Here is a 24,099-nt window from a genome sequence, read left to right as displayed (position 1 = left end):
TTTCAACCCGCTCCACAGAAGTGGAACTACATAATCTTCAGTTCATAAAAAAGAACGAGTCATGCTTATCCACCAAAAAAAAGTTCGTCGCTAAAATTCCTGCCAATTCTTCTAGGCACGTAATTATTGGCTGAACTAGTCCCTTCAAAGCGTAATAATATCTTGGTCCAAAGTAGTGCCACGGTTCGTCACGTGATCGTGCTACACCAATTGGGTAGCTGCATATTGTCAACAGAAGTGAAAGATGGCCGCCTACATGGTTGCGCTAAACCAGACCAAATGGATTCTAAACAGTGCTGTATGCTTGTTTTATGTCATGTTTTGTCATATGTCTTAATACATCACTAAGTCCGAGGTATTTGCGTTATATACGCAGTATTTGTGAGAGGTTTTACTATCTGGGAACAGAGTTGACCATCAAATCAACATTGTGCGTTTATCAGCCAACTCCAGCTACAAACAATTTCCCCACGGGAATTAATAAAGTATATCAAACTCAAATTTATCAAACTATCATTCCTGGACTACCATGTTCGCATCGCTAGGTTCATTGGCTGAGCTCGTGGATTATTCCATTAGACTGAGGACTTTGTGTCTGTCTGTTGTTACCCTGTACACGTTAAATGCACTCTTAAAATGACTTGATTTCATACATAGCTGCGTCCAAGAAGAAGGTTAACTTGTTACGTTAAGTAATTTAGATCAATAAAAAGCAGTCCTTCCAGGCTGAAGACTTTTCTTTTTGTCGCTGCTTTTAATTGAACTATTCATATCTTAGACTGCACTGTAACTTGTATCCATGTATTTTTTCTTTTAATGTTTATTTTATTAGCTTTTCTTTTTAATGACTGATTTTAAATGCCATTTTCTTAATGTCTTTCATTTTTTTAAAAGCACTTTGAATTGCCTTGTGTTGAAAAGTGCTATATAAATAAACTTGCCTTGCCTTACTTATACCAATGTCCATTGATTCATTTATTTACTCATTCATCCCTCCACAAATGAAAACAACACTGATGAACCATAAAAACGAGATTTATTACAAATATAAAAAGGAATGACAGAAAACAGTACAAAACAGAATAAGGACATGTAATGGAGTATAATTGATTGGTGTCAGGTGATCGTGATCCGCAGCCACGGCTGGGCAGAGCGGCTGATTGGTGCTGTGATGGCTTCAGCTGGTTAAAAGAGTCCTGCTGATTATACTCTGTGTTCTAGTTTGGTTGTGAAGCCACACGGTTTTTTGACCGCTGCATTGCACTGCAGAGAAGAGAAGAGACTATTTGTTTATTTAAAGGACGAACACTGTTTCAACCTCGTCTGGTAAGATACGATAACTTGGAAATAAATGTACCAAAAACAAACGTATCTCTGAGTGATGTGTGAGCGCGTCGGCCAGGCGCTAAAACCAAAATAACAGAAAAGAGCTTAAGAAAGGTGGAAAGAAGGCTCCAGACGCACCAGAAAGTCTCAAAAAGTCAAAATTATCAACACACAAACATTGTTACATGCATATTACGTCTGAAGCACAAAAAGGTTGATTATTTTGCCAATACAAGATGGAATACGTACAGGACAAGCTTACAACGGTGGCTCGGCTTGAAGGGAGACTCTCGGAACGTGGTGGCTGATAACCACAAGTTTAACAACCACTGTTGATGTTGTTGAAGACCTGCAGTGTGATCATGAGGAATGTGACACACGGGTGTTTTTACATGCCCAACATGCTGCACAGCCTTGATTGGAATTCACACGTTCTCTGGGTGTGACTCCACAAGCGCTTTCTATGGAAAAGGTAAAAGAAAGTCATTTGCTGTTGCATGTGAGAAATATGACTACTTTAAGGCTTTTAGAAGTTTAGGTACTAACTTTGACTTGGAGCAATCAACATTTGCACTTCTTTGCCGGTATGTATGTCACCTATATGATCAGCCAGCAGCAGAAGATGTAAATGATGCTAGGTACAAGGCTTTCTGTATGGCATCATCGGCCTTGCCAGAATTAAGCATTCCCCCTACTCCTGATGCCCTCCATCAGCACTGCAAAAGGGCAAATTACCAGGCAGCAATAATGAGGTCCTGTCTCAAAAGAGAAATTAATGCTCCATCACCTGCTGGATATGGTTGGGAAATAGAGGATGGGAACTTACACGTCACCTGGATGACAATAAATCCTGCCCCTGACAGCGTGTTGCATGTGATACACTGCAGCGGCAAAGACTCTGCCTGTGAGAAAGGCAGGTGTTCATGCTTCTCTGCAGGACTCTGTTGCACAGACTTATGTCGTTGCTCAAATTGTGCAAATAAAAAAGAAACAGAGGAAGAGAACGATGACTGCCCTGACACTGACAGTGAGGAATAGGAATAAAAGAGCCTTCTTTCCACCTTTCTTAAGCTCTTTTCTGTTCTTTTGGTTTTAGCGCCTGGCCGACGCGCTCACACATCACTCAGAGATACGTTTGTTTTTGGTACATTTATTTCCAAGTTATCGTATCTTACCAGACGAGGTTGAAACAGTGTTCGTCCTTTAAATAAACAAATAGTCTCTTCTCTGCAGTGCAATGCAGCGGTCAAAAAACCGTGTGGCTTCACAACCAAACTAGAACACAGAGTATAATCAGCAGGACTCTTTTAACCAGCTGAGGCCATCACAGCACCAATCAGCCGCTCTGCCCAGCCGTGGCTGCGGATCACGATCACCTGACACCAATCAATTATACTCCATTACATGTCCTTATTCTGTTTTGTACTGTTTTCTGTCATTCCTTTTTATATTTGTAATAAATCTCGTTTTTATGGTTCATCAGTGTTGTTTTCATTTGTGGAGGGATGAATGAGTAAATAAATGAATCAATGGACATTGGTATAAGTAAGGCAAGGCAAGTTTATTTATATAGCACTTTTCAACACAAGGCAATTCAAAGTGCTTTTAAAAAAATGAAAGACATTAAGAAAATGGCATTTAAAATCAGTCATTAAAAAGAAAAGCTAATAAAATAAACATTAAAAGAAAAAATACATAAAAAGTTACAGTGCAGTCTAAGATATGAATAGTTCAATTAAAAGCAGCGACAAAAAGAAAAGTCTTCAGCCTGGAAGGACTGCTTTTTATTGATCTAAATTACTTAACGTAACAAGTTAACCTTCTTCTTGGACGCAGCTATGTATGAAATCAAGTCATTTTAAGAGTGCATTTAACGTGTACAGGGTAACAACAGACAGACACAAAGTCCTCAGTCTAATGGAATGATCCACGAGCTCAGCCAATGAACCTAGCGATGCGAACATGGTAGTCCAGGAATGATAGTTTGATACATTTGAGTTTGATATACTTTATTAATCCCCGTGGGGAAATTGTTTGTAGCTGGAGTTGGCTGATAAACGCTGCTAGTCAATGTTGATTCGATGGTCAACCTTGTTCCCAGATAGTAAAACCTCTCACAAATACCGCGTATATAACGCAAATACCTCGGACTTAGTGATGTATTAAGACATATGACAAAACATGACATAAAACAAGCATACAGCACTGTTTAGAATCCATTTGGTCTGGTTTAGCGCAACCATGTAGGCGGCCATCTTTCACTTCTGTTGACAATATGCAGCTACCCAATTGGTGGAGCACGATCACGTGACGAACCGTGGCACTACTTTGGACCAAGATAATAGCCGCTTTCACACCGCAGGATTTGCGGTACTTTAGTGCCGGCACTAAAGTACCACTAAAGTACCACGGCACTAAATCCGCCAGGGGGCTAGTGCCAATCGCATTCACACCGCAGTACTTTCCCTGAGGCACGATTACGCTGACGTCACTTCGTCTTCTTCTTCTCTGGGTTTACTGGCAGGCCGCAAAACCACTTCACGGCGAGTACAACAAAAAAACAAGAGAAGAAGAACTACACGGGGGAGGGGGTATAAAGCCCACCCGCTGTATGAGGCGTTTGTTTACTTTCAGACCTCAGACATGATGGAGTTCAATGAGCTTGTTGTCTTTGTGCTCATGTTATACAGCTTTGTAACTGGGTTATTGCAGCCAACTAGGGATTTGACCCACTCGTCGGATGCTGTAAGTGCAATGCTGGTTCGGAATCGAAGGCGTACCATAACGAGTATTTCAACCGCAAAGGCTGGCACTCGCTCGTCCTGCAGGGTGTTGTGGATGCTAGGGGCCTCTTTTGGAGTGTTTTTGTTGGCTTACCAGGTAGCATGCATGATAGCAGAGTGTTCAGCATGTCCTCACTGGTTAGTTTTGTGGATAGGGGTGGTCTACTTCCTCATGTAACAAGGAATATTGGGGGACATGATGTGGGTTACTATATTCTTGGTGACTCAGCCTACCCCCTGCAAAGATGGCTGATGAAACCTTTCCAGGACAATGGAAGGCTTTGTACAGTTCATTTGGTTCTCTCTTTTATTTACCACATTCAAGACAGGCACAATTACAATAGTGCAGACACACCTTTGTGCAAAGAAAATATGTCAGTATCAAAACAGTGTGGCAATATAATAACAAACTGCCAGGTGTCGTATGCACATTAAATAGGCTCAGCAGTAAACACACCTTTATTATATATCCTCCTAAGATTAAAATATTGAACTCACAACACTGGTAATTACAAACTTAACCATTTCTCTTTCAATAAATAAATAGTGCTTGTGTTGATGGACGCCGTTTTGAAATACAATGAAATTATCTATTTCAAAGCCACATTGTGGGTGGGACACAACTAAAGCTTCGCCAGTTTATAACCGATGAAACATGATGGTATCAGAATAATCACTTAAATGTGATTTATAGGATGCTACACAGGTCACTGTAAATATAGTGTCAGAGGAGAAATAAGCAAGATACATTATCTGTTAAATCGCCATGGAGGTTATCTTTTATTTATCAGCAGCAGATCAAGAAGTGTCAGTATCAAAACATAACACTGGCAAATACAATAGGTAGGCTCAGCAGACAGACCGTAGTGCAAAGTTAAAGTGTCACATGATTATCTACTAAATAGTGAATTCAGCATCAACATCACCAAGATGAAGTTCAAAACAATGTAACAGACACACCTTAGTGCAAGTTAGGTGTCAGTATTAAAAAACAGTGGCAATATATATATAATAACAATAGAAAATCAACTTCAATCAAATGTACCCAAAAAAAATACACTTATAACAAATATATAAAAATAGCACTGTAAGAGTTTAACTGTGGGCTAAGCCCTGAATGTTTCCATGTCCAGGAAACACCGCTGTGTGTCAATATTTAAAACAATACTACAGGGAGGAAGGCCTGTTGGACTTCACTAGCTCTGAAAGCACTCCCAGAAACCCCTGCTGAAAAGCCTTTTGTTGCTCCATTTGCTGTGCCAAGACTGCGTCCCGTTCATCCTGGCGCTCCATCATCGCAATCACCCTGTCCTCTGTATATTAGTTGTGTCCCACCCACAATGTGGGTTTGAAATAGATAATTTCATTGTATTTCAAAACGGCGTCCATCAACACAAGCACTATTTATTTATTGAAAGAGAAATGGTTAAGTTTGTAATTACCAGTGTTGTGAGTTCAATATTTTAATTAATTATAGTAAGGGAACATCTTAGGAGGATATATAATAAAGGTGTGTTTACTGCTGAGCCTATTTAATGTGCATACGACACCTGGCAGTTTGTTATTATATTGCCACACTGTTTTGATACTGACATATTTTCTTTGCACAAAGGTGTGTCTGCACTATTGTAATTGTGCCTGTCTTGAATGTGGTAAATAAAAGAGAGAACCAAATGAACTGTACAAAGTAGGGGTGTAACGGTACACGTACCCGTACCGAAATTATTCGGTACGGGCCCTTCGGTTCGGAACACGTGTGTACCGAAGTGTACCGAATGAATATAACGTTAAACGTAAACAATTGAGAACGTGAACAACTTCTTGGAAGTAATCTCAGGTGCTGCGTTGTAACGCGTTACTTTGTAACGCGTTAGTTCCAACACTGCTTGAGACTGAGTAAATAAGTGGCTAATATTGACTTTGGAAGAGAAATGTCAATGAAGACTGAAAGACTAGGCTTTGCATACTTGTGACAAGCTCAAGAACACTCTGGCTATGAGAGCAGAGGGTGGGTATTGAACTTGGCACTCATGTCACCAGAGAATTGAGATGTTAGTGCATGCTGTTAACAGACCTCCTGATCAATGATTGACAAACACCAAGAATTCCCAGTGGGGACTTGGCTCTGCTTCAACGAAAGGACCAAGCAAGGACATCCTGTGGTCTCTCTGAACAGAAACAAAAGATAGCGCAGACATTTTAAAGCTCATTGATGATTAAAAAAGCAGAATGTCCCTTTTCAATCAATCAATCAATCAATCAATCAATCAATCAATCAATCAATCAATCAATCAATCAATCAATCAATCAATGTTTATTTATATAGCCCAATATCACAAATGTTACATTTGTCTCAGTGGACTTCACAGTGTGTACAGAATATCAGTATGACAATACGACACCCTCTGTCCTTAGACCCTCACATCGTACAAGGAAAAACTTCCAAAGAAAACCCAGTTTAAAGGGAAAAATGGGAGAAACCTCAGGGAGAGCAACAGAGGAGGGATCCCTCTCCCAGGACGGACAGACGTGCAATAGATGCCGTGTGTAAATTGAAAAGATAATACATTTGCAACATTCAAGGGACAAGTACAAAGTTGGGAGTACAATTAAAACTCTATAGTGGCATTTTAAAATATATCTTAAACTTGTTATTTTTTAGCACATAATTATGTTAAGAGTCCTTATTTTTGAATTGCCTTAATGAGTGTAATTTGGATGCGGGGCTCCTAGCATCAAGGGGCTGCAGTGTTGTTTTTTCGACACCTGCTGCCCTTATGAGCAACTGGAGACCCTTTCATGGAAAGTCTACCAAAAGAATCAATTAACCAGTCTGACAAGTTCCCGTATAATCACCACTGAAAGGAGATTGTGTAGCACTTAAGGCCAATCAAAGAAGCAGGCAATCAGAAATGAAAAGACCATTACGTTTTTGTCTTTACTTGGACTCATGGCCATTGCTGTAAATAGAAGGGATTTACCGTGTCTGCAATGGAAGTACAGTTTGTTTTTGTGATTCAGGCTGCCTGCTCAACAGCCAAATTGCTCTTTAATTTAATTTCCCTATTTTGCCACTTTTTAAATATAAGGTAGATCGTGCAATGGAAGACTGAACTGGATTTTAAGCTTTGCAGGAAGCATAAGCAGAGATGTACAGTAGCAGGATAAAGCAGAACTTATAATTCCTCATCCAGTGAGTAGCATGAGAAAACATTTGCAGCATATTTGCTGACATACTAGTATTGATTGGTTTTTTAAACGTGCAAATAAAGCAGTAGTGAAAGCACAGAGACATACACTGAACAAACATATAAACGCAACACTTTTGTTTTTGCTCCCATTTTTCATGAGATGAACTCAAAGATCTAAAACGTGCATTTTTGCTTTATTGGGGGGGTCTGGGGGGGTCCGAAAACCAGTCAGTATCTGGTGTGAGGGGTAGGGTTAGGGTAATGTTGTGAATCGAGTGGCCTGTGTTCGTCGTCCATACCATACGCCCTCCCATACCATAACCCCACCACCACCATGGGCCACTCGATTCACAACATTACCCTAACCCTACCCCTCACACCAGATACTGACTGGTTTTCGGACCCCCCCAATAAAGCAAAAATGCACGTTTCAGAGTGGCCTTTTATTGTGGCCAGCCTAAGGCACACCTGTGCAATAATCAGGCTGTCTAATCAGCATCTTGATATGCCACACCTGTGAGGTGGGATGGATTATCTCGGCAAAGGAGAAGTGCTCACTATCACAGATTTTTTCAGATTTGTGAACAATATTTGAGAGAAATGGTTATTTTGTGTATATAGAAAATGTTTTAGATCTTTGAGTTCATCTCATGAAAAATGGGAGCAAAAACAAAAGTGTTGCGTTTATATTTTTGTTCAGTGTATATTGTGTAGAGATGTGTATTGAAGAAAGATCTATGCTGTAAAGAAGTCATGTCTACTTATTTCCTCAAATATGTTTTTTTATATGAAGCATTAAACATTTTTTAAAAAGGTAAAGAGCTAAAACATGGTGGCACATCTTTCTTATGACTAGCTTGAATTATCAGCTTAGTATCACAGTTGCTGTGATCAAGCTCAGCTCTCATCCTCCAGACCTTATTTTCCTTGTCGGTATTCCAAGCACCTCAGAAAACGTTGGCAGCAGTTTTTGCTTGGCAGATTCCTCTCCAACCCGATGGGGCACAAGGAAGACACGCACTCTGAATAGTCGATTCTTCAAACCTGCGGTCAGCATTCCACATGCGTCCCTTGGAGCTAAACGCTCTTCCTCTGCTCTCCTTTTAAGCTCTCTGACAGGAAGGATGCGATATTGCACCTGGCCTCTTTCATGGCTCCCTCCCCCTTGGCCTCTGCCTCGTCGTGGAACTGTTCCACCACTCCACACTAATTGTTCATTCCTTCTCTCCCTTTTATTCCGCTCCGACACCTCCTCCCTGCAGAGCTCCAGTGCTCACGCCTTGAGAAAAGAGGACAACTCGTTATTCAAACTGTTAAACAGATGAGTTCATAAGAACAGCTCTGCACCCCGGGATACAGAAATAGTCAGACCTGCTATAAATCCCTTTTGATCTGGGCAGAGTTTCAGCACAGCAGACCTTTCTGATGCCAGGATAACAAACTTGCTCCAGCGTGTTGTTTAATGAAGCCCAATCAGGCGGAAAAACCTGGCAGAAGATCTCAATCAAACATCTTCCTATGTAATGACTCCCTGGGATATCCGGCTCCTGGCCTTATACACCTTGCAGTCCAGCCCCATGTCCGGTTTCATTACCAGGCATACACTCAATCCAGGGAACACACAAGTAAGAAGTATTTTTAGTTCTATATTTCTTTTACGTTTCATACTTTTAAGGACAATTTCAGATGTTGTCCTCAGGCTGCAGGCTTTGATAACCTGAGTTTCTCTTCAAAAGTAAAGGTTAATGATGCTTTTGCAGTGCACTTTTACATTTACAACATTTACATTTACAGCATTTACAAATGTGTATACTTTTTCCGTAGATATAGAATATGAACTAGTTATGATTAATTAGTCTTTTCACGGACTGCAGGATCCAAGGATACTATAGTAAAGGCTTGCTATTACCTCCAGATGGGGGGTATGTTCTTGGATTGGACAGTGAATCTGAATCACAGGGCAGATATGTATGCATTTTGTTTTTATTAATTCATGGAGCGGGCCTTGGTCGATGTTTGTACTATTAGTGCCCTCTTACTCAAGAAGTGAGGGTCTCCAGCTTCTTAGCACAATATGCTAATTTTGTGATGACAGGTGGAAGCTCTTAGATGTAATTTTCAACTGATTATCAAGATGTGGGTCTAGTGCTTTTCTACAGCAGATGTCTAATTAAATAAGGGTTTAGTTCACAATATGTATTATACCTGTTGCACAAACCAGAACCAGATGTGAGCATAGAATTTGCAGAACAATATTTGGAAAGGCGAATACTAACAATGCAGTTTGCGGTCTATTTTTTGAAGTATTTGTCTTCATTGTCCGTGATCATGTCACATATGACAGTGGTTAGGGATTCATTATAACATGGCCTGTCAGTGCTCAGCCTTTGTTACATGTGTGCAACGGATCAATGGTGATCCTCCAGCATGAGGCCTGGCCTTGTCGTGTGGCGAGGGGTTGTGCATGGAAGGAGCAGGCAGATTAAAGCAGCTTTGTCTGTGTTTAAGTGGAATATCAGCAGGTAGAGTGCTCCCTGTGTTCCTGTAGCGATTGTGTTAGTGCACTTCCTGCCTGGCCACAGAGAGGACCATCTGCCATTTAGCTCTGATGGATGGGTCCAAGCAGACGTCAGTGTCTTCTACGCAGAACACCAGCTGAATGCTGATCAGACTGTTGGCTCATGTTAAGAAAGACCATAACTTTGACACAACAGCATCCGTGTCTTGCAGCTGAGGTTCAAACAGTTAACACATACACAGATGCACATTTACACACGCTTACACACAGAACTGTTAAACAAAGTGAACAGATTTTGGGCGCTTATCCATTGTGGCATTGATCCAATACATACCATACCAGGTAGACATATAAACAACCCTCATTATGTGGATTGCTCATTATATCAGTGAACAGATTGTTATATTTTGACTGGCATCAAATGGACGTAGCTGTGCCAAATCCTAACAGGATTGTGTGTCTTGAAGCATAAGCTCACCCAGTGACAACGTACAGTATGTCTACTTTCAGCACACAAGAGATAAAAGAGAAACAGAGGGACAGACCAAAAAAAGAAAACCAGAAGGAGGAAGACGAAAATAATATAAGAGAGAAACATCACTATAAAGAGGAAATATCCGATTGATCAAAGTCACACTTCAACCCATATGGACCAAACCAGTGGATCATTCAGACAGACACAATAGAAACTTTATAGTGAAAGACACAACGGCCTTTCATGTGACAAGTAGTTCATGTGACATAAATCAAAAGGCAGAATTCAACCATACACAATAAGAGAGAAGAAAAAAATCTGTGTGTGAAGAAAGCTGAGGTCTTCAATAACAAACAAATCTTTAGCTTCTTTAGCAAATCACTGTCAACACATGCACAATGTTCAAAGAGAGAGAGATCATTTACAAATGGAAATTGTATGTATTAAACTACTTGTAGACATTTGAATATTAAAAGGCAGTATGTGGAAGTTGCTACCACACAACAACTTTTTAAATAATATACATTTAAACAAAACACATTTTGCTTTTGTAAGCTTACATGGAATTGTATGAATCTATACATTTAACCAGTCGCAGTGCAGATATGATATGAAAAATAATAAACACAAAGCTTTTCTATCTTTATGCATTGAGTTGAAGAGCCTGTCATACTGTACAGCTTCGTGTGTCGATAACAAGGATCATTGTAATCTCTTTGGCTGCATCTGAGTCAATGTCACCAAGGCTCACATCTTTTAGGATGACCTATTCCACCATTCCTTTGATAACGATCTCCTAGTTTACCTGATATATATAATGCTTTTCTGATTCAGGTTGCTCTTTTTGTATTTCATTTTTCTATTATCGCCAGAAGTCAAAAGCTTTATCCCCATTAAGACATAACAACTAATAGCACCTATATGTGTGGTGAATCAGTGTCAGTCACAGAATAATACGGTTTTGTTGCATTGTGAGGGCTATTGACCCTCGCCGTGTGGCAGACATAATCTCGCTAGATCAGAAGCCCTGATAGTGGCCAAAAGGCAGCCAGAAGAAAGACCCTGTCTCCTCCTGACGGCCATCTCCTCCCTCTCGTCACTTTATCTCATCAAGTCTGTCAAGAAATAAATTAGAATACAGCAAACACAGCGAAAACAGAAGACGCGTTCTCTCCGACATTGTCCGACAATCTTGTTTTGCCACAAATGCCGCCATAATTTCATGCATGTGCCTTTTTCAGATTGATTATAGTTCATGCTCAGCTCCGTTTTTTTATTTCAATGTTGTTGGCTTTTGAATGATGAAAAATGGAATTCCATCATGTCGGTGTGATCCACATTACATATTTAATTGCCACTTAAATCGTAATTTGACAGCAGTAGTTCTTGAATGAAATGGAAAAACAGATTTTGGATGATGGTAAATGGACTTGTATAAAACCTTTTTTAGTCTTCCGACCCCTCAAACCGCTTTACACTACATGTCAACATTCACAGACATTCTTACACTGATGGCAGAGCTGCCATTCAAGGTGCCAAACTGCTCATCATATAATCAAATGCTCATTCACACACTCGCACACCAATTCCACATAGGTGTTCAGTATCTTGCCCAAGCACACTTCCACATAGGGTCTGTCAGAGACACGGATCAAAATGCTGATTGCCGCCCAATGATGATGGAGATTTTTCTTTTTAAATAATGTTTAAAATGTTCATGATTTTAGTGAGTGAAGTTGCTGACTAACTATTTTAAAAGAGACCATATTAAAACTATTTTTAAACGTGAATGTTATGATATTCTGGATTTAAGAACAATTATGGGGTGGGACCTTTACTTGGATCCCAGATGCCAGTTTGCTGAACATTTTGTTCATTAGTAAATAAATTAGTAAATAAATATGTTTATAAACGACAGGACAATGTCTCTAATATGAACAAACAGTTTTTTTCCAAGATGTATCATGGCTGAGGCTTCTAGCTGTTTCTGCAGCTCTGTAAACCTGGGGCACCAAACTGTAGAACTCATAAGCTAACAATGATAAAGTCTTTATCTTTCTCCCTCTGCATTTCCAAATCCTGTTTATTAAGTTATGAGAGGGATGTATTTACTTTCATCCAAAGAAACGCAAGTGAGTGTGAACAGTAAACTGGACATCAAAGTAACCAATTAAGACAGGCTATGTCATTCAGAACAGAAGGCACTTCAACATAATCATCAAAAACCCACCTGCATGTGTGCCTATATCTACTCTATTACATACATGTTTGTAATATTGCAATATATTTTCAATCATTACTATCTCATCATACTTATATGGTTCAGAAAGGAAGAGTAAACATATTTTTTTATATTCTATTGCAAATTCTATGTGTTGCTGCTTTAATTTAGGGTAGGTCATATTTCTTACCGTGATTTTATGCTGTCTGTTTAATGCTACTCTATATAATCAGTCCTGGAGGCAGGGGGCTGCTATCTCACCAATCTGAAACAGATATCAAGCCCATGCTTGTGTGTATCTTGGAGTGCTACACCATGCCTGCCTCTCAATAATAACGCTAAATCTTTCACCGCCTCAGGCCACTTATATCTTATCAAAACACCCAGCATGGACATCTCGGTCACCACCTGTAGTGCGTTTTACTGCCCTTCCCATGAGCACCGGGGCGCTAATGTTACTAAAACACACCTACCTACTGTAATTGCCAACAGGTGAAATAGTTTTGCCTTAAGCGCTGTCGAGTGGCAAACAGAAATACATGGTTTCACTTTGGTGCCTCAGGATTTTCTAAATCATCACAGAGAATCAATGCAATGTCTTGAGTCAGTATTTCATCTTTAAATGCTTACTTAACCCCAAGAGTTCTCACTGAATGGCAGCAGTCACACCCAGCTGGCATCCGAAAACCAAAGTGATCCGGTTGTCTGTCAAATAAAGCCCCCGCCCACCCATCCCTTTTTGACCCAGTGGTGCTTTCATCTTCATCCTTCACGTACAAAGTGAATGGCTGTGCTGCTGCTGGGACTCAGCCAGCCAAGGAAAGACTCTACCACTCTGACTGCAAACTATAAAATCATCCCGACTCTCCCCCACTGTCTCTTCTTTCTTTCTCTGCCTCTCTCTCTCTTTCCTAACTCATAAACTCAGGCTTCCATTTTGCAGAACAGACATTTTTCCGTAACTGCTGCGCTTTTCGTTTCCTGGGCTGCAGGATTACAGGTTATTTTCAGACCTCCAGATATACTCTGGCAGACCAATGTCCCACTGACCCTCCAAAGCCTGCAATTTAGCAGGGTTATTTATGAGGCGAGGAGAACACATCCTCCCCGCCCGCTCCCCTGCTTTCATGAAGCTGGATAGCCGCATAGGGGCTCCACACTCATGCCTAGCCCTCCCCTGCTTGGTGAGCATGGCACTTTCTCTGTGAGTCACAATCCTATTACCCCTCTACGGCATCGTGTTGGGGCGATAAGAGCAGCCTGGCATCCTGCAAGAGGGGTAGCGCTGAGCCTCTTTTATCTGCGGTAGGTGGCTTAACCATGGGAAGAATGCTCCACAGAGTTTCTACTCTCTACTTTCACTGGGAATTAGCTTTTGCAAAGAGGTGTGTTTGTTTGCTAAAGATGAAATTGTCTCGAGAAAAATAAAGCAGAATATGTCCGTCAAAACATTTGTATAATAATAGACTTTGAAACAGACATGATGAAAAAAATAGGGCAGGAAATAGACTTCTGTTACCTGTAGAGAAAAAATAGAACTTTTGAAAGAACAAAAAACAATGCATAACATGAGAGAAAGACTTTGGATCGAAGCTTATATCTCTCTGTCAGAGGTCATCTATAATACAATATACATTTTCGGGAACCCTGCATACCTAATAGGAATATGGTCTTTAAAGGCCAAAATAAATTCTTCCCTTGGTTTCCCATCTGAATGATGTAACAAGGAAACGCAAAGTATACAAATCATAATATAATAACACCAGTAATGTATGAATATGCGCCAAATGATATGCAGATATGGGTCATTTATGCCCACAATTCAATTTGGTAACTCTATTTTTAATCACAATCCATAGTAAAATTGCTTCTTCTCAAACTCGCTGAAATGTAGAAACACTCATCATATGTTGTCTCATTAGGCAAAATAAATGTAAACCCTGAATTAAACATTAACTCAAAAATGCACTTTTTCCTCACTGAGACAAGCACACAAACAGCATAACACACTTATAGAGACACAATCACCTCACTGGCAATGTGATATTTATCCACATCATACTGTATCTTTATGCAAATAGCAACCATTTATGTGAAGTAATTCAATGCTGTGTGCTACCCGGGACTCTGACAATGTGAGGTATATTAAAAAGCACACATCTCATCCTGCTCTCCCAACCTGAAAGGAAATGAATGTCTCATCATTGAGATTGCCCCACTTTCATTGCAAGTAATATTATTTCAGATGTTGTTATGCTATTTAGGGCTGTCTCCTTTCCCAGTTTAAAAAGAACTGACCTTTGAATATCTAGAGGACTCTTTATGAAAATGTATTAGATATTTTAGTCCATATTCTGCACGTCCTGCACATTTGTGTACACATTTCTTGCTACTGTGTCCAAGTTTGAAGTAAGGCAGCTTGCGTGTCTTCTGACAGGGTGTTTCATTGTTACATGTGTAGAAGTGAGTCTGCTGACAGTGCTCTTAACCCCCTCATCAAAGCCTAAGCTTTTCCTCTGAACCCCCTCCTCGCTCAGGCCTTTATGTGAGCTTCAATCCCTGTGCAGCCCTGTACACTGCACCTAATTATGCCGAGGCCAGCATGAGATGTAGACGCAGCCTCCAATGTACGACTCTCACCCTGTCAAGAAAAAGAAATAGGGCGGAAAAAGTGGGTAATTAGGAATCTTGTCCGTTTTCCTTTTCCACTTTTCACTCCTCTCCTGCTTCATCTGCATGTTTCAGAAGGTTTCTCCAATTACTGAGCCAGCACCCCCAACCGTTTCTCCATCCGCCACCAGGGGGAAAGCAGGAGGGCGAGTGAAGAGAAGATAAAATGGAAGGATCCTGAGAACAGTGTGAGTTTGAATGTATGTTTTAAATGAGCAGTTCTACAGGGTAGAGTTACATTGGAGGAGAGGGATTTCAGCTGTATGCACATATCAGTGTCTGTTAGAGAGCTTGACTTTATTTATCTTTGTGCTTGCTGCTGGCTTGATGCACATCGACGAGCAGCTACAGTATTTACCCAAAGGAACCCCCCCACATGCACTGTGCCCCTTCAACAATGGCTGTGTGACATCAACTAAGGCAGGATTTGGTGTGAATCAGTATCTTTCAGGGAGTAGATTTATATACAATCTTCTTCGTGTGAGTCATTGCATCTTGTCCTCGTAGATGATCAGTCATCAGGTTGGACAGTGGCCTTTAAATAGCAAAGCAGCAACATCAATCTCATTCAAATATCGACTGATTAGAGACATCTGAGTTTGTAGCATCTACCGCAAAATACACACATTGTTGATTACTACCACATGCAAAGGTGGACACACACACACACACACACACACACACACACACACACACACACACACACACACACACACACACACACACACACACACACACACACACACACACACACACACACACACACACACACACACACACACACACACACACACACACACACGCAGTAAAGCCACCCTCACACTCCATCTCATTTCTCAGTTTTGCAGAATCAGCTGCAGCAGAGGTGACAACATGTTGGTGCTGAGGGGAGGATGGTGAAGGTGAAAGGGACTGAAAACTGGCAGGGAGAGGGGACTAGTGCTTTGGATTTACTGGCACCTCTTCACACTGATTTGAGTGGAGGTTAATGTTGTTTTTGGAGGTGGGTGATCACATAATGAATAGTAGCTCTGATAGTAAGCAGTACTGTCCATTCTGTACAAAGTAAGCCACTCAAACTTGTGAATTCAAAACAGCGGCTTTTAAGTATCTGATATAATAGATGTTCTATCATGTGCAATTTCTTCATTATTTTCCATCATGTATGGCCAGCTAAGAAGCCTAAGATGACACTGCAAAGCTTTCACGTGAAACACTTTCACTGTGCAGGACAGAGAAAAGCGATTTAAAACACTTTCACTCTAAAAGTCCCCACTGCTTAAAATATCAGCTTTGATGGAAAAGGGCTCTGTGATGGAAAAGTGACGTGTGCTTGGCTTGATGGCGATAATGCATCTGGAGCAAGAATGATAGAGAAGAGCATTTGTAACTACAAGCATTATCTTCCATTTTCACCTGGAGAGGCATTGACTGAAGGTTGTTCTTCCTCATCTCCGCTCCAGCTACTTTTACTGGGACTGGAGTCATTGTTTCCCTGTTCAGTTAGTTTCTCCTTCAATAGCAGACGGCAGCAAAAAACTTCTATACTGTAGCTAATCTCCTCCTTCCTAGTTGGTCAGTATCAGCCTCGCTCTGCCGCTTACTTTCAGCACAGATTAGGATGTATGAATGAATTGGGCTGGCTGTGCTGTAGTGGTAGGAAAATGGACACATTGAGCCTTAACATGCCACGTGTCCTACCCATCCACGGATACACTATCACTTTATATTTCTGTTGACCCCTTAACTCTCCGTTGCCCTTGTTTCACAAATTGCTACAGAATCCCCTCCACCACTCTGCATTCATACGAAGGAACCAATGAGAGGCATGTCATCGCTTCTTATGAATGAAAATGGATAACATTATGGGGGGGGGGGTTTCATTTCAGCCATGTAATGTTGCTGTCATTTCTACTTGTGGGAATCCAATGTATACCACACCAGAGAAATATCCCCCAGATCCCATGAGAGACATTTCATTCTCACACGGTCATAAATCCTGCAACATCCTCAGGTTGTGCAATCAGCCTGCGGGGATGGACGGAAACAAAATTGCTACTGGGTATAATAGGCACACCCACAGTATTAAAAACATACTGCGGTCATGGGAGAAGGCAGTGTGGTTACAAGGTCACAGCAGGGACTAACCTGATTTACTCGAGCCAGTAATGTTGCCTTGAAATGATATAGAGTACTTATTGAACAGGGGTTGTGATAGAAGCCTCTCCTAATGCATTAATATCAAGGCAATACTAATGACTAAACGACCTGTAGGAAACCCGTATGGAAAGCCCCCTGCTTGTGATTTGACCCTTTTAGCGAAACAGCGTACGCGGTGGGGGGGAAAAACTAACGGGTAAAGACAGACAGTTAGTTTTAGACAACACACAACAGATTAGCAAAGCACCATATTAACCTTCAGGTGCATCTAATTGTTGGGAAATTGAATGCAGCTCTCAGTGAGGGGGCGATCAATATATTGAGCCGGCCTGGCTTACAAGCTCTAATCCTGCACATCTTCTTGAGGTCCTGAAGTGCTGTATTGAATATCTGAATGACTCGGAGAGCACTGCTTAAGCATAATTAATGTAATGCGTCTGCCTGTGTCCACATTCATTCCCACTGCGGCCCGGTGATTCCCCCAGAACCTTTCTCCCATCAAGGTATACTTGGCTGCAATGTCCATTGAGTATAAGGTTAGATTTCCACTATGTATCAAATATTACAAAATAAATTGGAAACGCTGAAAGGAAGTGTAAACTATGATTTTAAAACTGTGTAATTTTGATTTTGATCTATTCTTTCAGCTTTGCCTTCTGGGATTTCTCACAGTGTTTCAATAGAGGAAATGATTCAAAACTGAAAAATAAAACAGTGCAAACAGACTAGACCAGTCTGAGCGAGAGTTTATGGTTTCTTAACCAATCATGTGGCTTCTAATAAAAGACTGTCTGAAATCCAGGCATGCAAAACTGAGAAAAGCAGACTTGATTGTCTGAAAAGAGACTTTTGTAATACCCAGAAGACACAGATTTGTACAATTGAAAAAACCCTGCCAATAAAGTAAGATGAAAGCAACTACGTCCAAACTTTCAAATTTCAAAGTTGAAATTTGGTCTGTGACATAAATCTAACTTCATAATTTAGGCCTTGGTTCAAAAACGTTTAAACGGTGTAGCTTCATCTGCTGCTTACACAGACTTTTGTAATGTTACACAGCTCGTGTAAATAGTAATGATACACAGCTTAATAGACAAGCATCTGAAGCTATTGATCACAGTTGGATCAGCTGTCGACAAATCCATTATGTCACAGAGAAAATGAAATATCTATGTTATCAGGAGCTGAGTGAAGCCTAGCCATATCCTCTAGCTCTCATCTCTAATGTTGACCATAAAAACAAACAGCCTCTTCTTTGTTTCGAAGCTGTGACACTGCATGAGCTGATATCAGAGGGGAATAACAAATGTCCAATGTCTTACTCACTACATTTCCCAAGTGCAGATATGTTACTGTTAATCAAATCATATCTGTACTTGTAAATATCCATCCATATCTTAGGTCTCCTTAATTTAGTCTTGTCATTGTGCGGGGTGAGCAGCTTCAGCTTCCTGTCTGTCCCCTCAATCACAGCTCACTGTTCCACTTGTCATCTGCAGTCAGGCTGTTATTGAGAGGCTTCCCTCAGGCCGCCTCTTTGTCTTTAGTGGCTCGATTCAATTAGACTGACACCTGGCATGGCTCCTCGGCTGTATTGGCACTTCTTTCCATCCCATCTCTTTTATCAGCATAATCGACCTCTGATGAAATATTACAAACATACGGCTCCTTCGTTGTGCTTCACTGAACTGTGTAGGGTCCAAAGAAAAGGGCCATTGTTTCATGAGGCTTGAATGATTTTGCAAATTAAAAGAATGATTCAAATCGTTGAATAACATCAGTGAATACCACACTCTCTGCAATCCTCACATTGTCCTCATTGGGTTAATTCGATTTGAATTGACATGAGCACATTAAACGTGTGGTTAGTGACTCGTGCACTCTTGTCATGTTAGGAGGGTGTTGGGTGGGGATACATTTAACTCCTCAAATGCAACGGCGGATATTGTTCACAACCGTTTGCTTCTATTTCTGGAAATGGAGGACTGCGTTGCAAAGGCAGCCTTCTTGTGGCGGTTCACAGTTACACTTTACCATATATAATGCATTTGATGCACCTTTGTTATGCAAAAGAGGCACGATGAAAAGAATTCCATCATTGAGAAATGGAATTCCAGCTGCCCCGCCTCTTCCCCATGGTCATGAGAGCTGCTGGAGGTGCAGCTCTGCACACTGGAGGAATATCCCCTCCACTCCACTCCAGTCTTGTTCAGCTGACACACATGGCCTTTTGATATTTCATGTGTCTCTTCTATGCCACAGAGGGATGGACAAGGAGAGGCTGAGGGGGCATGTCCAGAGCACTTAGACCTTTCTCAAAACTCATTCAGTGTCCTTGTATTCCGTGACTTTTTAGAGTAAAATCCACAGATTTGGCCTTTTCAGTGAACCCAGTTGTATTTGATCAAAGATATTAATTATTCACATAGTATCTCACTTCCAGTATCAATGCATACTTCCTGACCTTGCCCATTTGGAGCATATTTAACTACTTTCTGTTGTTCATCCAGGAATGCTATGTTCTGCATGAATTTTAAGCAGTTATATGTCAATCCAATATGTCAATCCAATATTTTATGTTTTAGTTCAAACATGATTATACATTCTGTTGTTATCCTACCTTTTATCTCACTACTACCATCCACTAGATAAACACGACAGCATCACAGGTTCCGTGGAAATCTGCCCACACGTTCTCTATCATAAATAGTCCTCGTCTTTTTTTACAACCATGTGAGAAAAAACACATGCCACATATATTCCAACTCCCCTGAATGAATATATAATGTTCATCCCACGCCCGAGTACATGTATGATTGCCTGCCAGTACAAACACACATTACTCACAGCCATGCTGACAGTGGGTCCTGTTTGAGATGAGCGCTTCAAGTAAAGGTCTGATGCCCTTTTTATGTGTCGCTCATACATCATTTTATTATTTTCGTAGGACCTACAGACTCAGAATAAGTAGCTTTATTTATCGGAGTTGTCACCAGGCTTTCTTCTTCACGTAAAATACGTCAAGTTAAAGCTTGACCGCCTGCACAAGAATACAAAACAAACCAAGGCCAACTCGGAAAACTTCCTCAAAACACAACCCTTTTATTCATCTTATGTCCTGTGATTATTTCCAGCAGCTCAACACGAAGAAAAAGAAGCTTGGTATCTCAAAGGGAAGCGAAAATAGGGGGAAGGTAAGGCACGGTGAAGAATAAATTGAGGCCATTATTGAGGGCAGTGAGGGAATAGTTTGGGGCTGGACTAATAAAAGCATGGGCAGAAAGACTTTTAGTTAGGTCAGATGAACACAGATGGCAGCTCCTATAAACCTCTCATATGATACAAATGTAGAGAACATTGACCTGTCACTTAAATTAGATATATTTCACTGGTAATCATTTGATTTTATCGTGCATTTAAACCTCAACATATATTGTTCTGTATCCGATTCAACATACAGATATAACTTCTGACACTTGAGAGCAACTTTGAAACCAGCTTTCTCTGAAAGTTCCGGCAGCTGCAGCTCATTATCTCACACAATGGTAAAATGAGAAAAGATTCTTTGCTTCACCAACATCAGATTCATCATCAGCATGGAAATTAGGCTGCCATCGTGCAGCTGTGGTAATGTGTATGTTGACAGATTATGGAAATATGGGGGCTTCTATAAATGCAGGTGCTTTATTCTCAATCCCTCTTTGATTGAACATAGAATCTCCGCTCCAAAATTATAATGACTTTTCAACAATAGCTTTACGGTATGCTTTAGGACAGAATCGCAGAATTCATGTGTTTTGAAGACGACGCTGCGGGCATGGACTATTAGATTCTGTAACTGTTCTCCCTGGTAAGCAGGACATTACAAGGGCAGAGGTACAATACAGGTGATAATGCTCCACTTGCTAAATTAGGACACAAAAGATGTCTGGAATAGGGTGCAATAACACAACATTTTAGATGTTATTATTTTCATTGCCATAATTGAGACAGATTGCCCGTGATGCAGAATGTTCGGTCGTTTTCAGGTTGAAAAGACGGACAATAGTCTTTCAGCAAATACAAATGCACCCTTGTAAAGTAGATGTGTATTCAGGGACAGCAAATGCATTTCTTTCTTTGGCACAGTAACATTCTGCTGACTCCAAGGCGATATTTCTGATTTGTTTGACAAAAGAAATACCTAGTTGCCAATATAATGTCTCTGTTGATTTCCAGTCTCCCCCGCTTCCAAGGTAAGATCCTGAAGCAGATAAAGACCGAATATGAGAAATGGCACAGTTGAAGCATTATTCTGGCAATAACTATACAGTACATTTCTATTCACACTTACAAATGCAAATCACGAATACAATCATTTAAAAATCTGTCACTTCACATTTTCTTTGTGCTTCCAGGAAATAATTAAACTGGAAAGCCAGATTTCCTTCTCTCCAGTTCTGAATGGATGCTCACAAAGCTACACTCCCTTGCCTCTCTGTGCTCTTCCTCCACCTCTGTATCACTCCCTATGACACATTAAAACACATTAGCCCTCCCTAATACAGCTCGCAGAGAGAGGGAGAGAGGCAGTGCATGTGTACAAATGAATCAATGCTGTTTGTTGTACTGTTTCGGGCTGGAGCCGTTTCAAGTATCTTCTCTGAGAGAGCCGCAGATCATGTTTAGTAAGCTCGCTCTCATTATATCAGACCCTGGGGAGAGAAGGGCCCTCTCCCTCCATACTATCAAAGCCATGGAGCTGCCTTCGAGGACATGCTTCAGTATGAATAGAGGCTACAGAGTACATACAAAAAGTTGCATGCTCAGCCCTCATCACCTCTCTCAGTGGGAAGCTGCCAACATTCAAGGTTTTGATCAAGCCTTGCCGTAATGGCTGTGGGTGACAGGTATACGAGACCATGGTTGTGGGAATAAATAACTAGATTAGCATAATGCATCACCAACAAATTCAGCCTTCAGTGCGTATAAGAAAGATCTACTTTTTGCCTGAGTGCTGCATTCATACACCGTCTGGGATCGTATTTCATAGGACAAACTCACAATTATGTAAACAGGATATTTACCTGTGCACCCTTGGAAGGTAATGTAATTTACTTCCAGCGTGTGCTCGATACTCCGTCATGTAGTCTGTATTTCTGGCTGCTTTGAAAAGGCTTTGCAGCTCCTATTGTCCACGGAAAGCATATATTCTTTTCAGCAATCATAATTCACCTGATACATGGAGAGCTTACCTCCAGAAATCCCAGCCATATTGATCCATCTGGAACTGAGCGACATTGCTATAAACAGGCTAATCTAACATAAAAGCTGGCCTTTCAATGCGCCAGCCTGTTGAAACGATTTGGCTGTGCCGGATAGCAATGAATAAATAAATAGATAAATGAGACACACAATCGGAGGCTCGGCCTGCATTGCATCCATATAACTGGAGGCAACAGCTCTGGAATGGGGGATTATTTGGAATAATATCCCTTACAGGCAGGTGTTTAGCACCGCTGGGACTTGGGAATGGGGATGACAAAGACGTGAAGGTGGCTCTCATCAGTCAAACTCCTGTCTTCTGTGTTCTTCCTATAGCTTGCATCTGAACTTTGTGACCTTCTGCCATTCTCACGTGTGATTAATTGCCATTTAAGACTGTCCAACTTTAATTTATGGGATAATTACCAAGGGAATGTGCGCTTTACCTGAATAGTTGCCAGACCAGACTTATCTCTGTCGCTCCCTTCTATTCTCCTCTAACCCCCTGCCTTGTTGCTGCCTGACTTGCTGCCAGTAGGCTGAGGTTAGCGCAATAATGGTAGTGGGGGGGTGGGGGGGTTCAGAAACCCTTACATCTGCCAGGATTACAGCAATTCATTATAACCCTCAGCAGCCCTTGCCAAATGCTCTCATAACACTTACTGGGCAGTGTTGCACTCCGGAAGGCACCAGTAGGCAATGTTGTACAGGGGGTTGTATACCTTTGGAGAAAACACATGGTTTAAAGGGAGCTAGGGGAAAAGGGCTTTGAGATTTCCGTGGAGATTGTTGAATTAAAAATACAGATTTTTTAATAATTTTCTTTGATGAATTATTTAAACCCACAGCTGTGTTTCGCTCCTCTCTTTGGACATTATTCATTCATTGACATTTTGCTAGGATGGAAATGATCAGGATGTTGAAGAGGGGATTTGTGCCTACAGTGAACAAAATGATGCTCGATTTAGTAAAATGTGGTTTGTTCCTCTCCCAATTTCTCTTCCTTTGTGAGGATTTATCTAAGTTAGGTGGATTTAGGAGACATTTTTATCCTGCTTAACCCCGCTCCACATTAATATGCACAATAGGCAGTGATAATATTGTGATAGCATGTTAACCACGGAGAAAGGAAACAACACCATCCCTGCTCAGATACCGAGGGACCTTTTGGTTCTGTTCTGACTTATCTCTACTTGGAACAATCATTCTTAATGAGCATTAAGAATGTTGATTAGTGGTAATCCACAGGCCTCCCTAAAGTCACGCTGAATCTTTTCAGCCTTAATACATACTGAACAGTAATCAAACCCCAAATTAAACTTTCCTGTGGAGTATGTGCACTGTCAGTTCTCTCGTCAGTATCCAACAACCCTTTTTTCCCATGACCCTTCACAAGGTAAACCATATTTGTATTCCAAAGGTTTGCCTACGTCACATTTATATTTAAGGAATACTACATGTCATCTTCCTCGATAATCTAACAAGTTCATGTAAGACTATAAACTCTTTTA

At 40.9% G+C, this 24,099-nt stretch overlaps 1 long non-coding RNA gene across 4 annotated transcripts in view; it reads left to right on the top strand.

The window, feature by feature from the left end:
- LOC117459915 (uncharacterized) overlaps nt 1–24,099 on the top strand; it is a 171,831-nt gene that overhangs the window by 36,899 nt on the left and 110,833 nt on the right. The window contains exon 5 of one of the 4 annotated variants that reach the window (XR_004553577.2): nt 15,260–15,372. The exons of the other annotated variants lie outside the window; for them this stretch is intronic. This is a non-coding gene — a long non-coding RNA (uncharacterized lncRNA). The remainder of the gene's footprint in view (nt 1–15,259; nt 15,373–24,099) is intronic. 4 annotated transcript variants of the gene reach the window in all.

The sequence above is a fragment of the Pseudochaenichthys georgianus genome, chromosome 15 (assembly GCF_902827115.2).
Source record: "Pseudochaenichthys georgianus chromosome 15, fPseGeo1.2, whole genome shotgun sequence".
NCBI lineage: Eukaryota > Metazoa > Chordata > Actinopteri > Perciformes > Channichthyidae > Pseudochaenichthys > Pseudochaenichthys georgianus.
The sequence above is the reverse complement of the archived record's forward strand: the minus strand, read 5'-3'. Positions and strand labels throughout refer to the sequence as shown.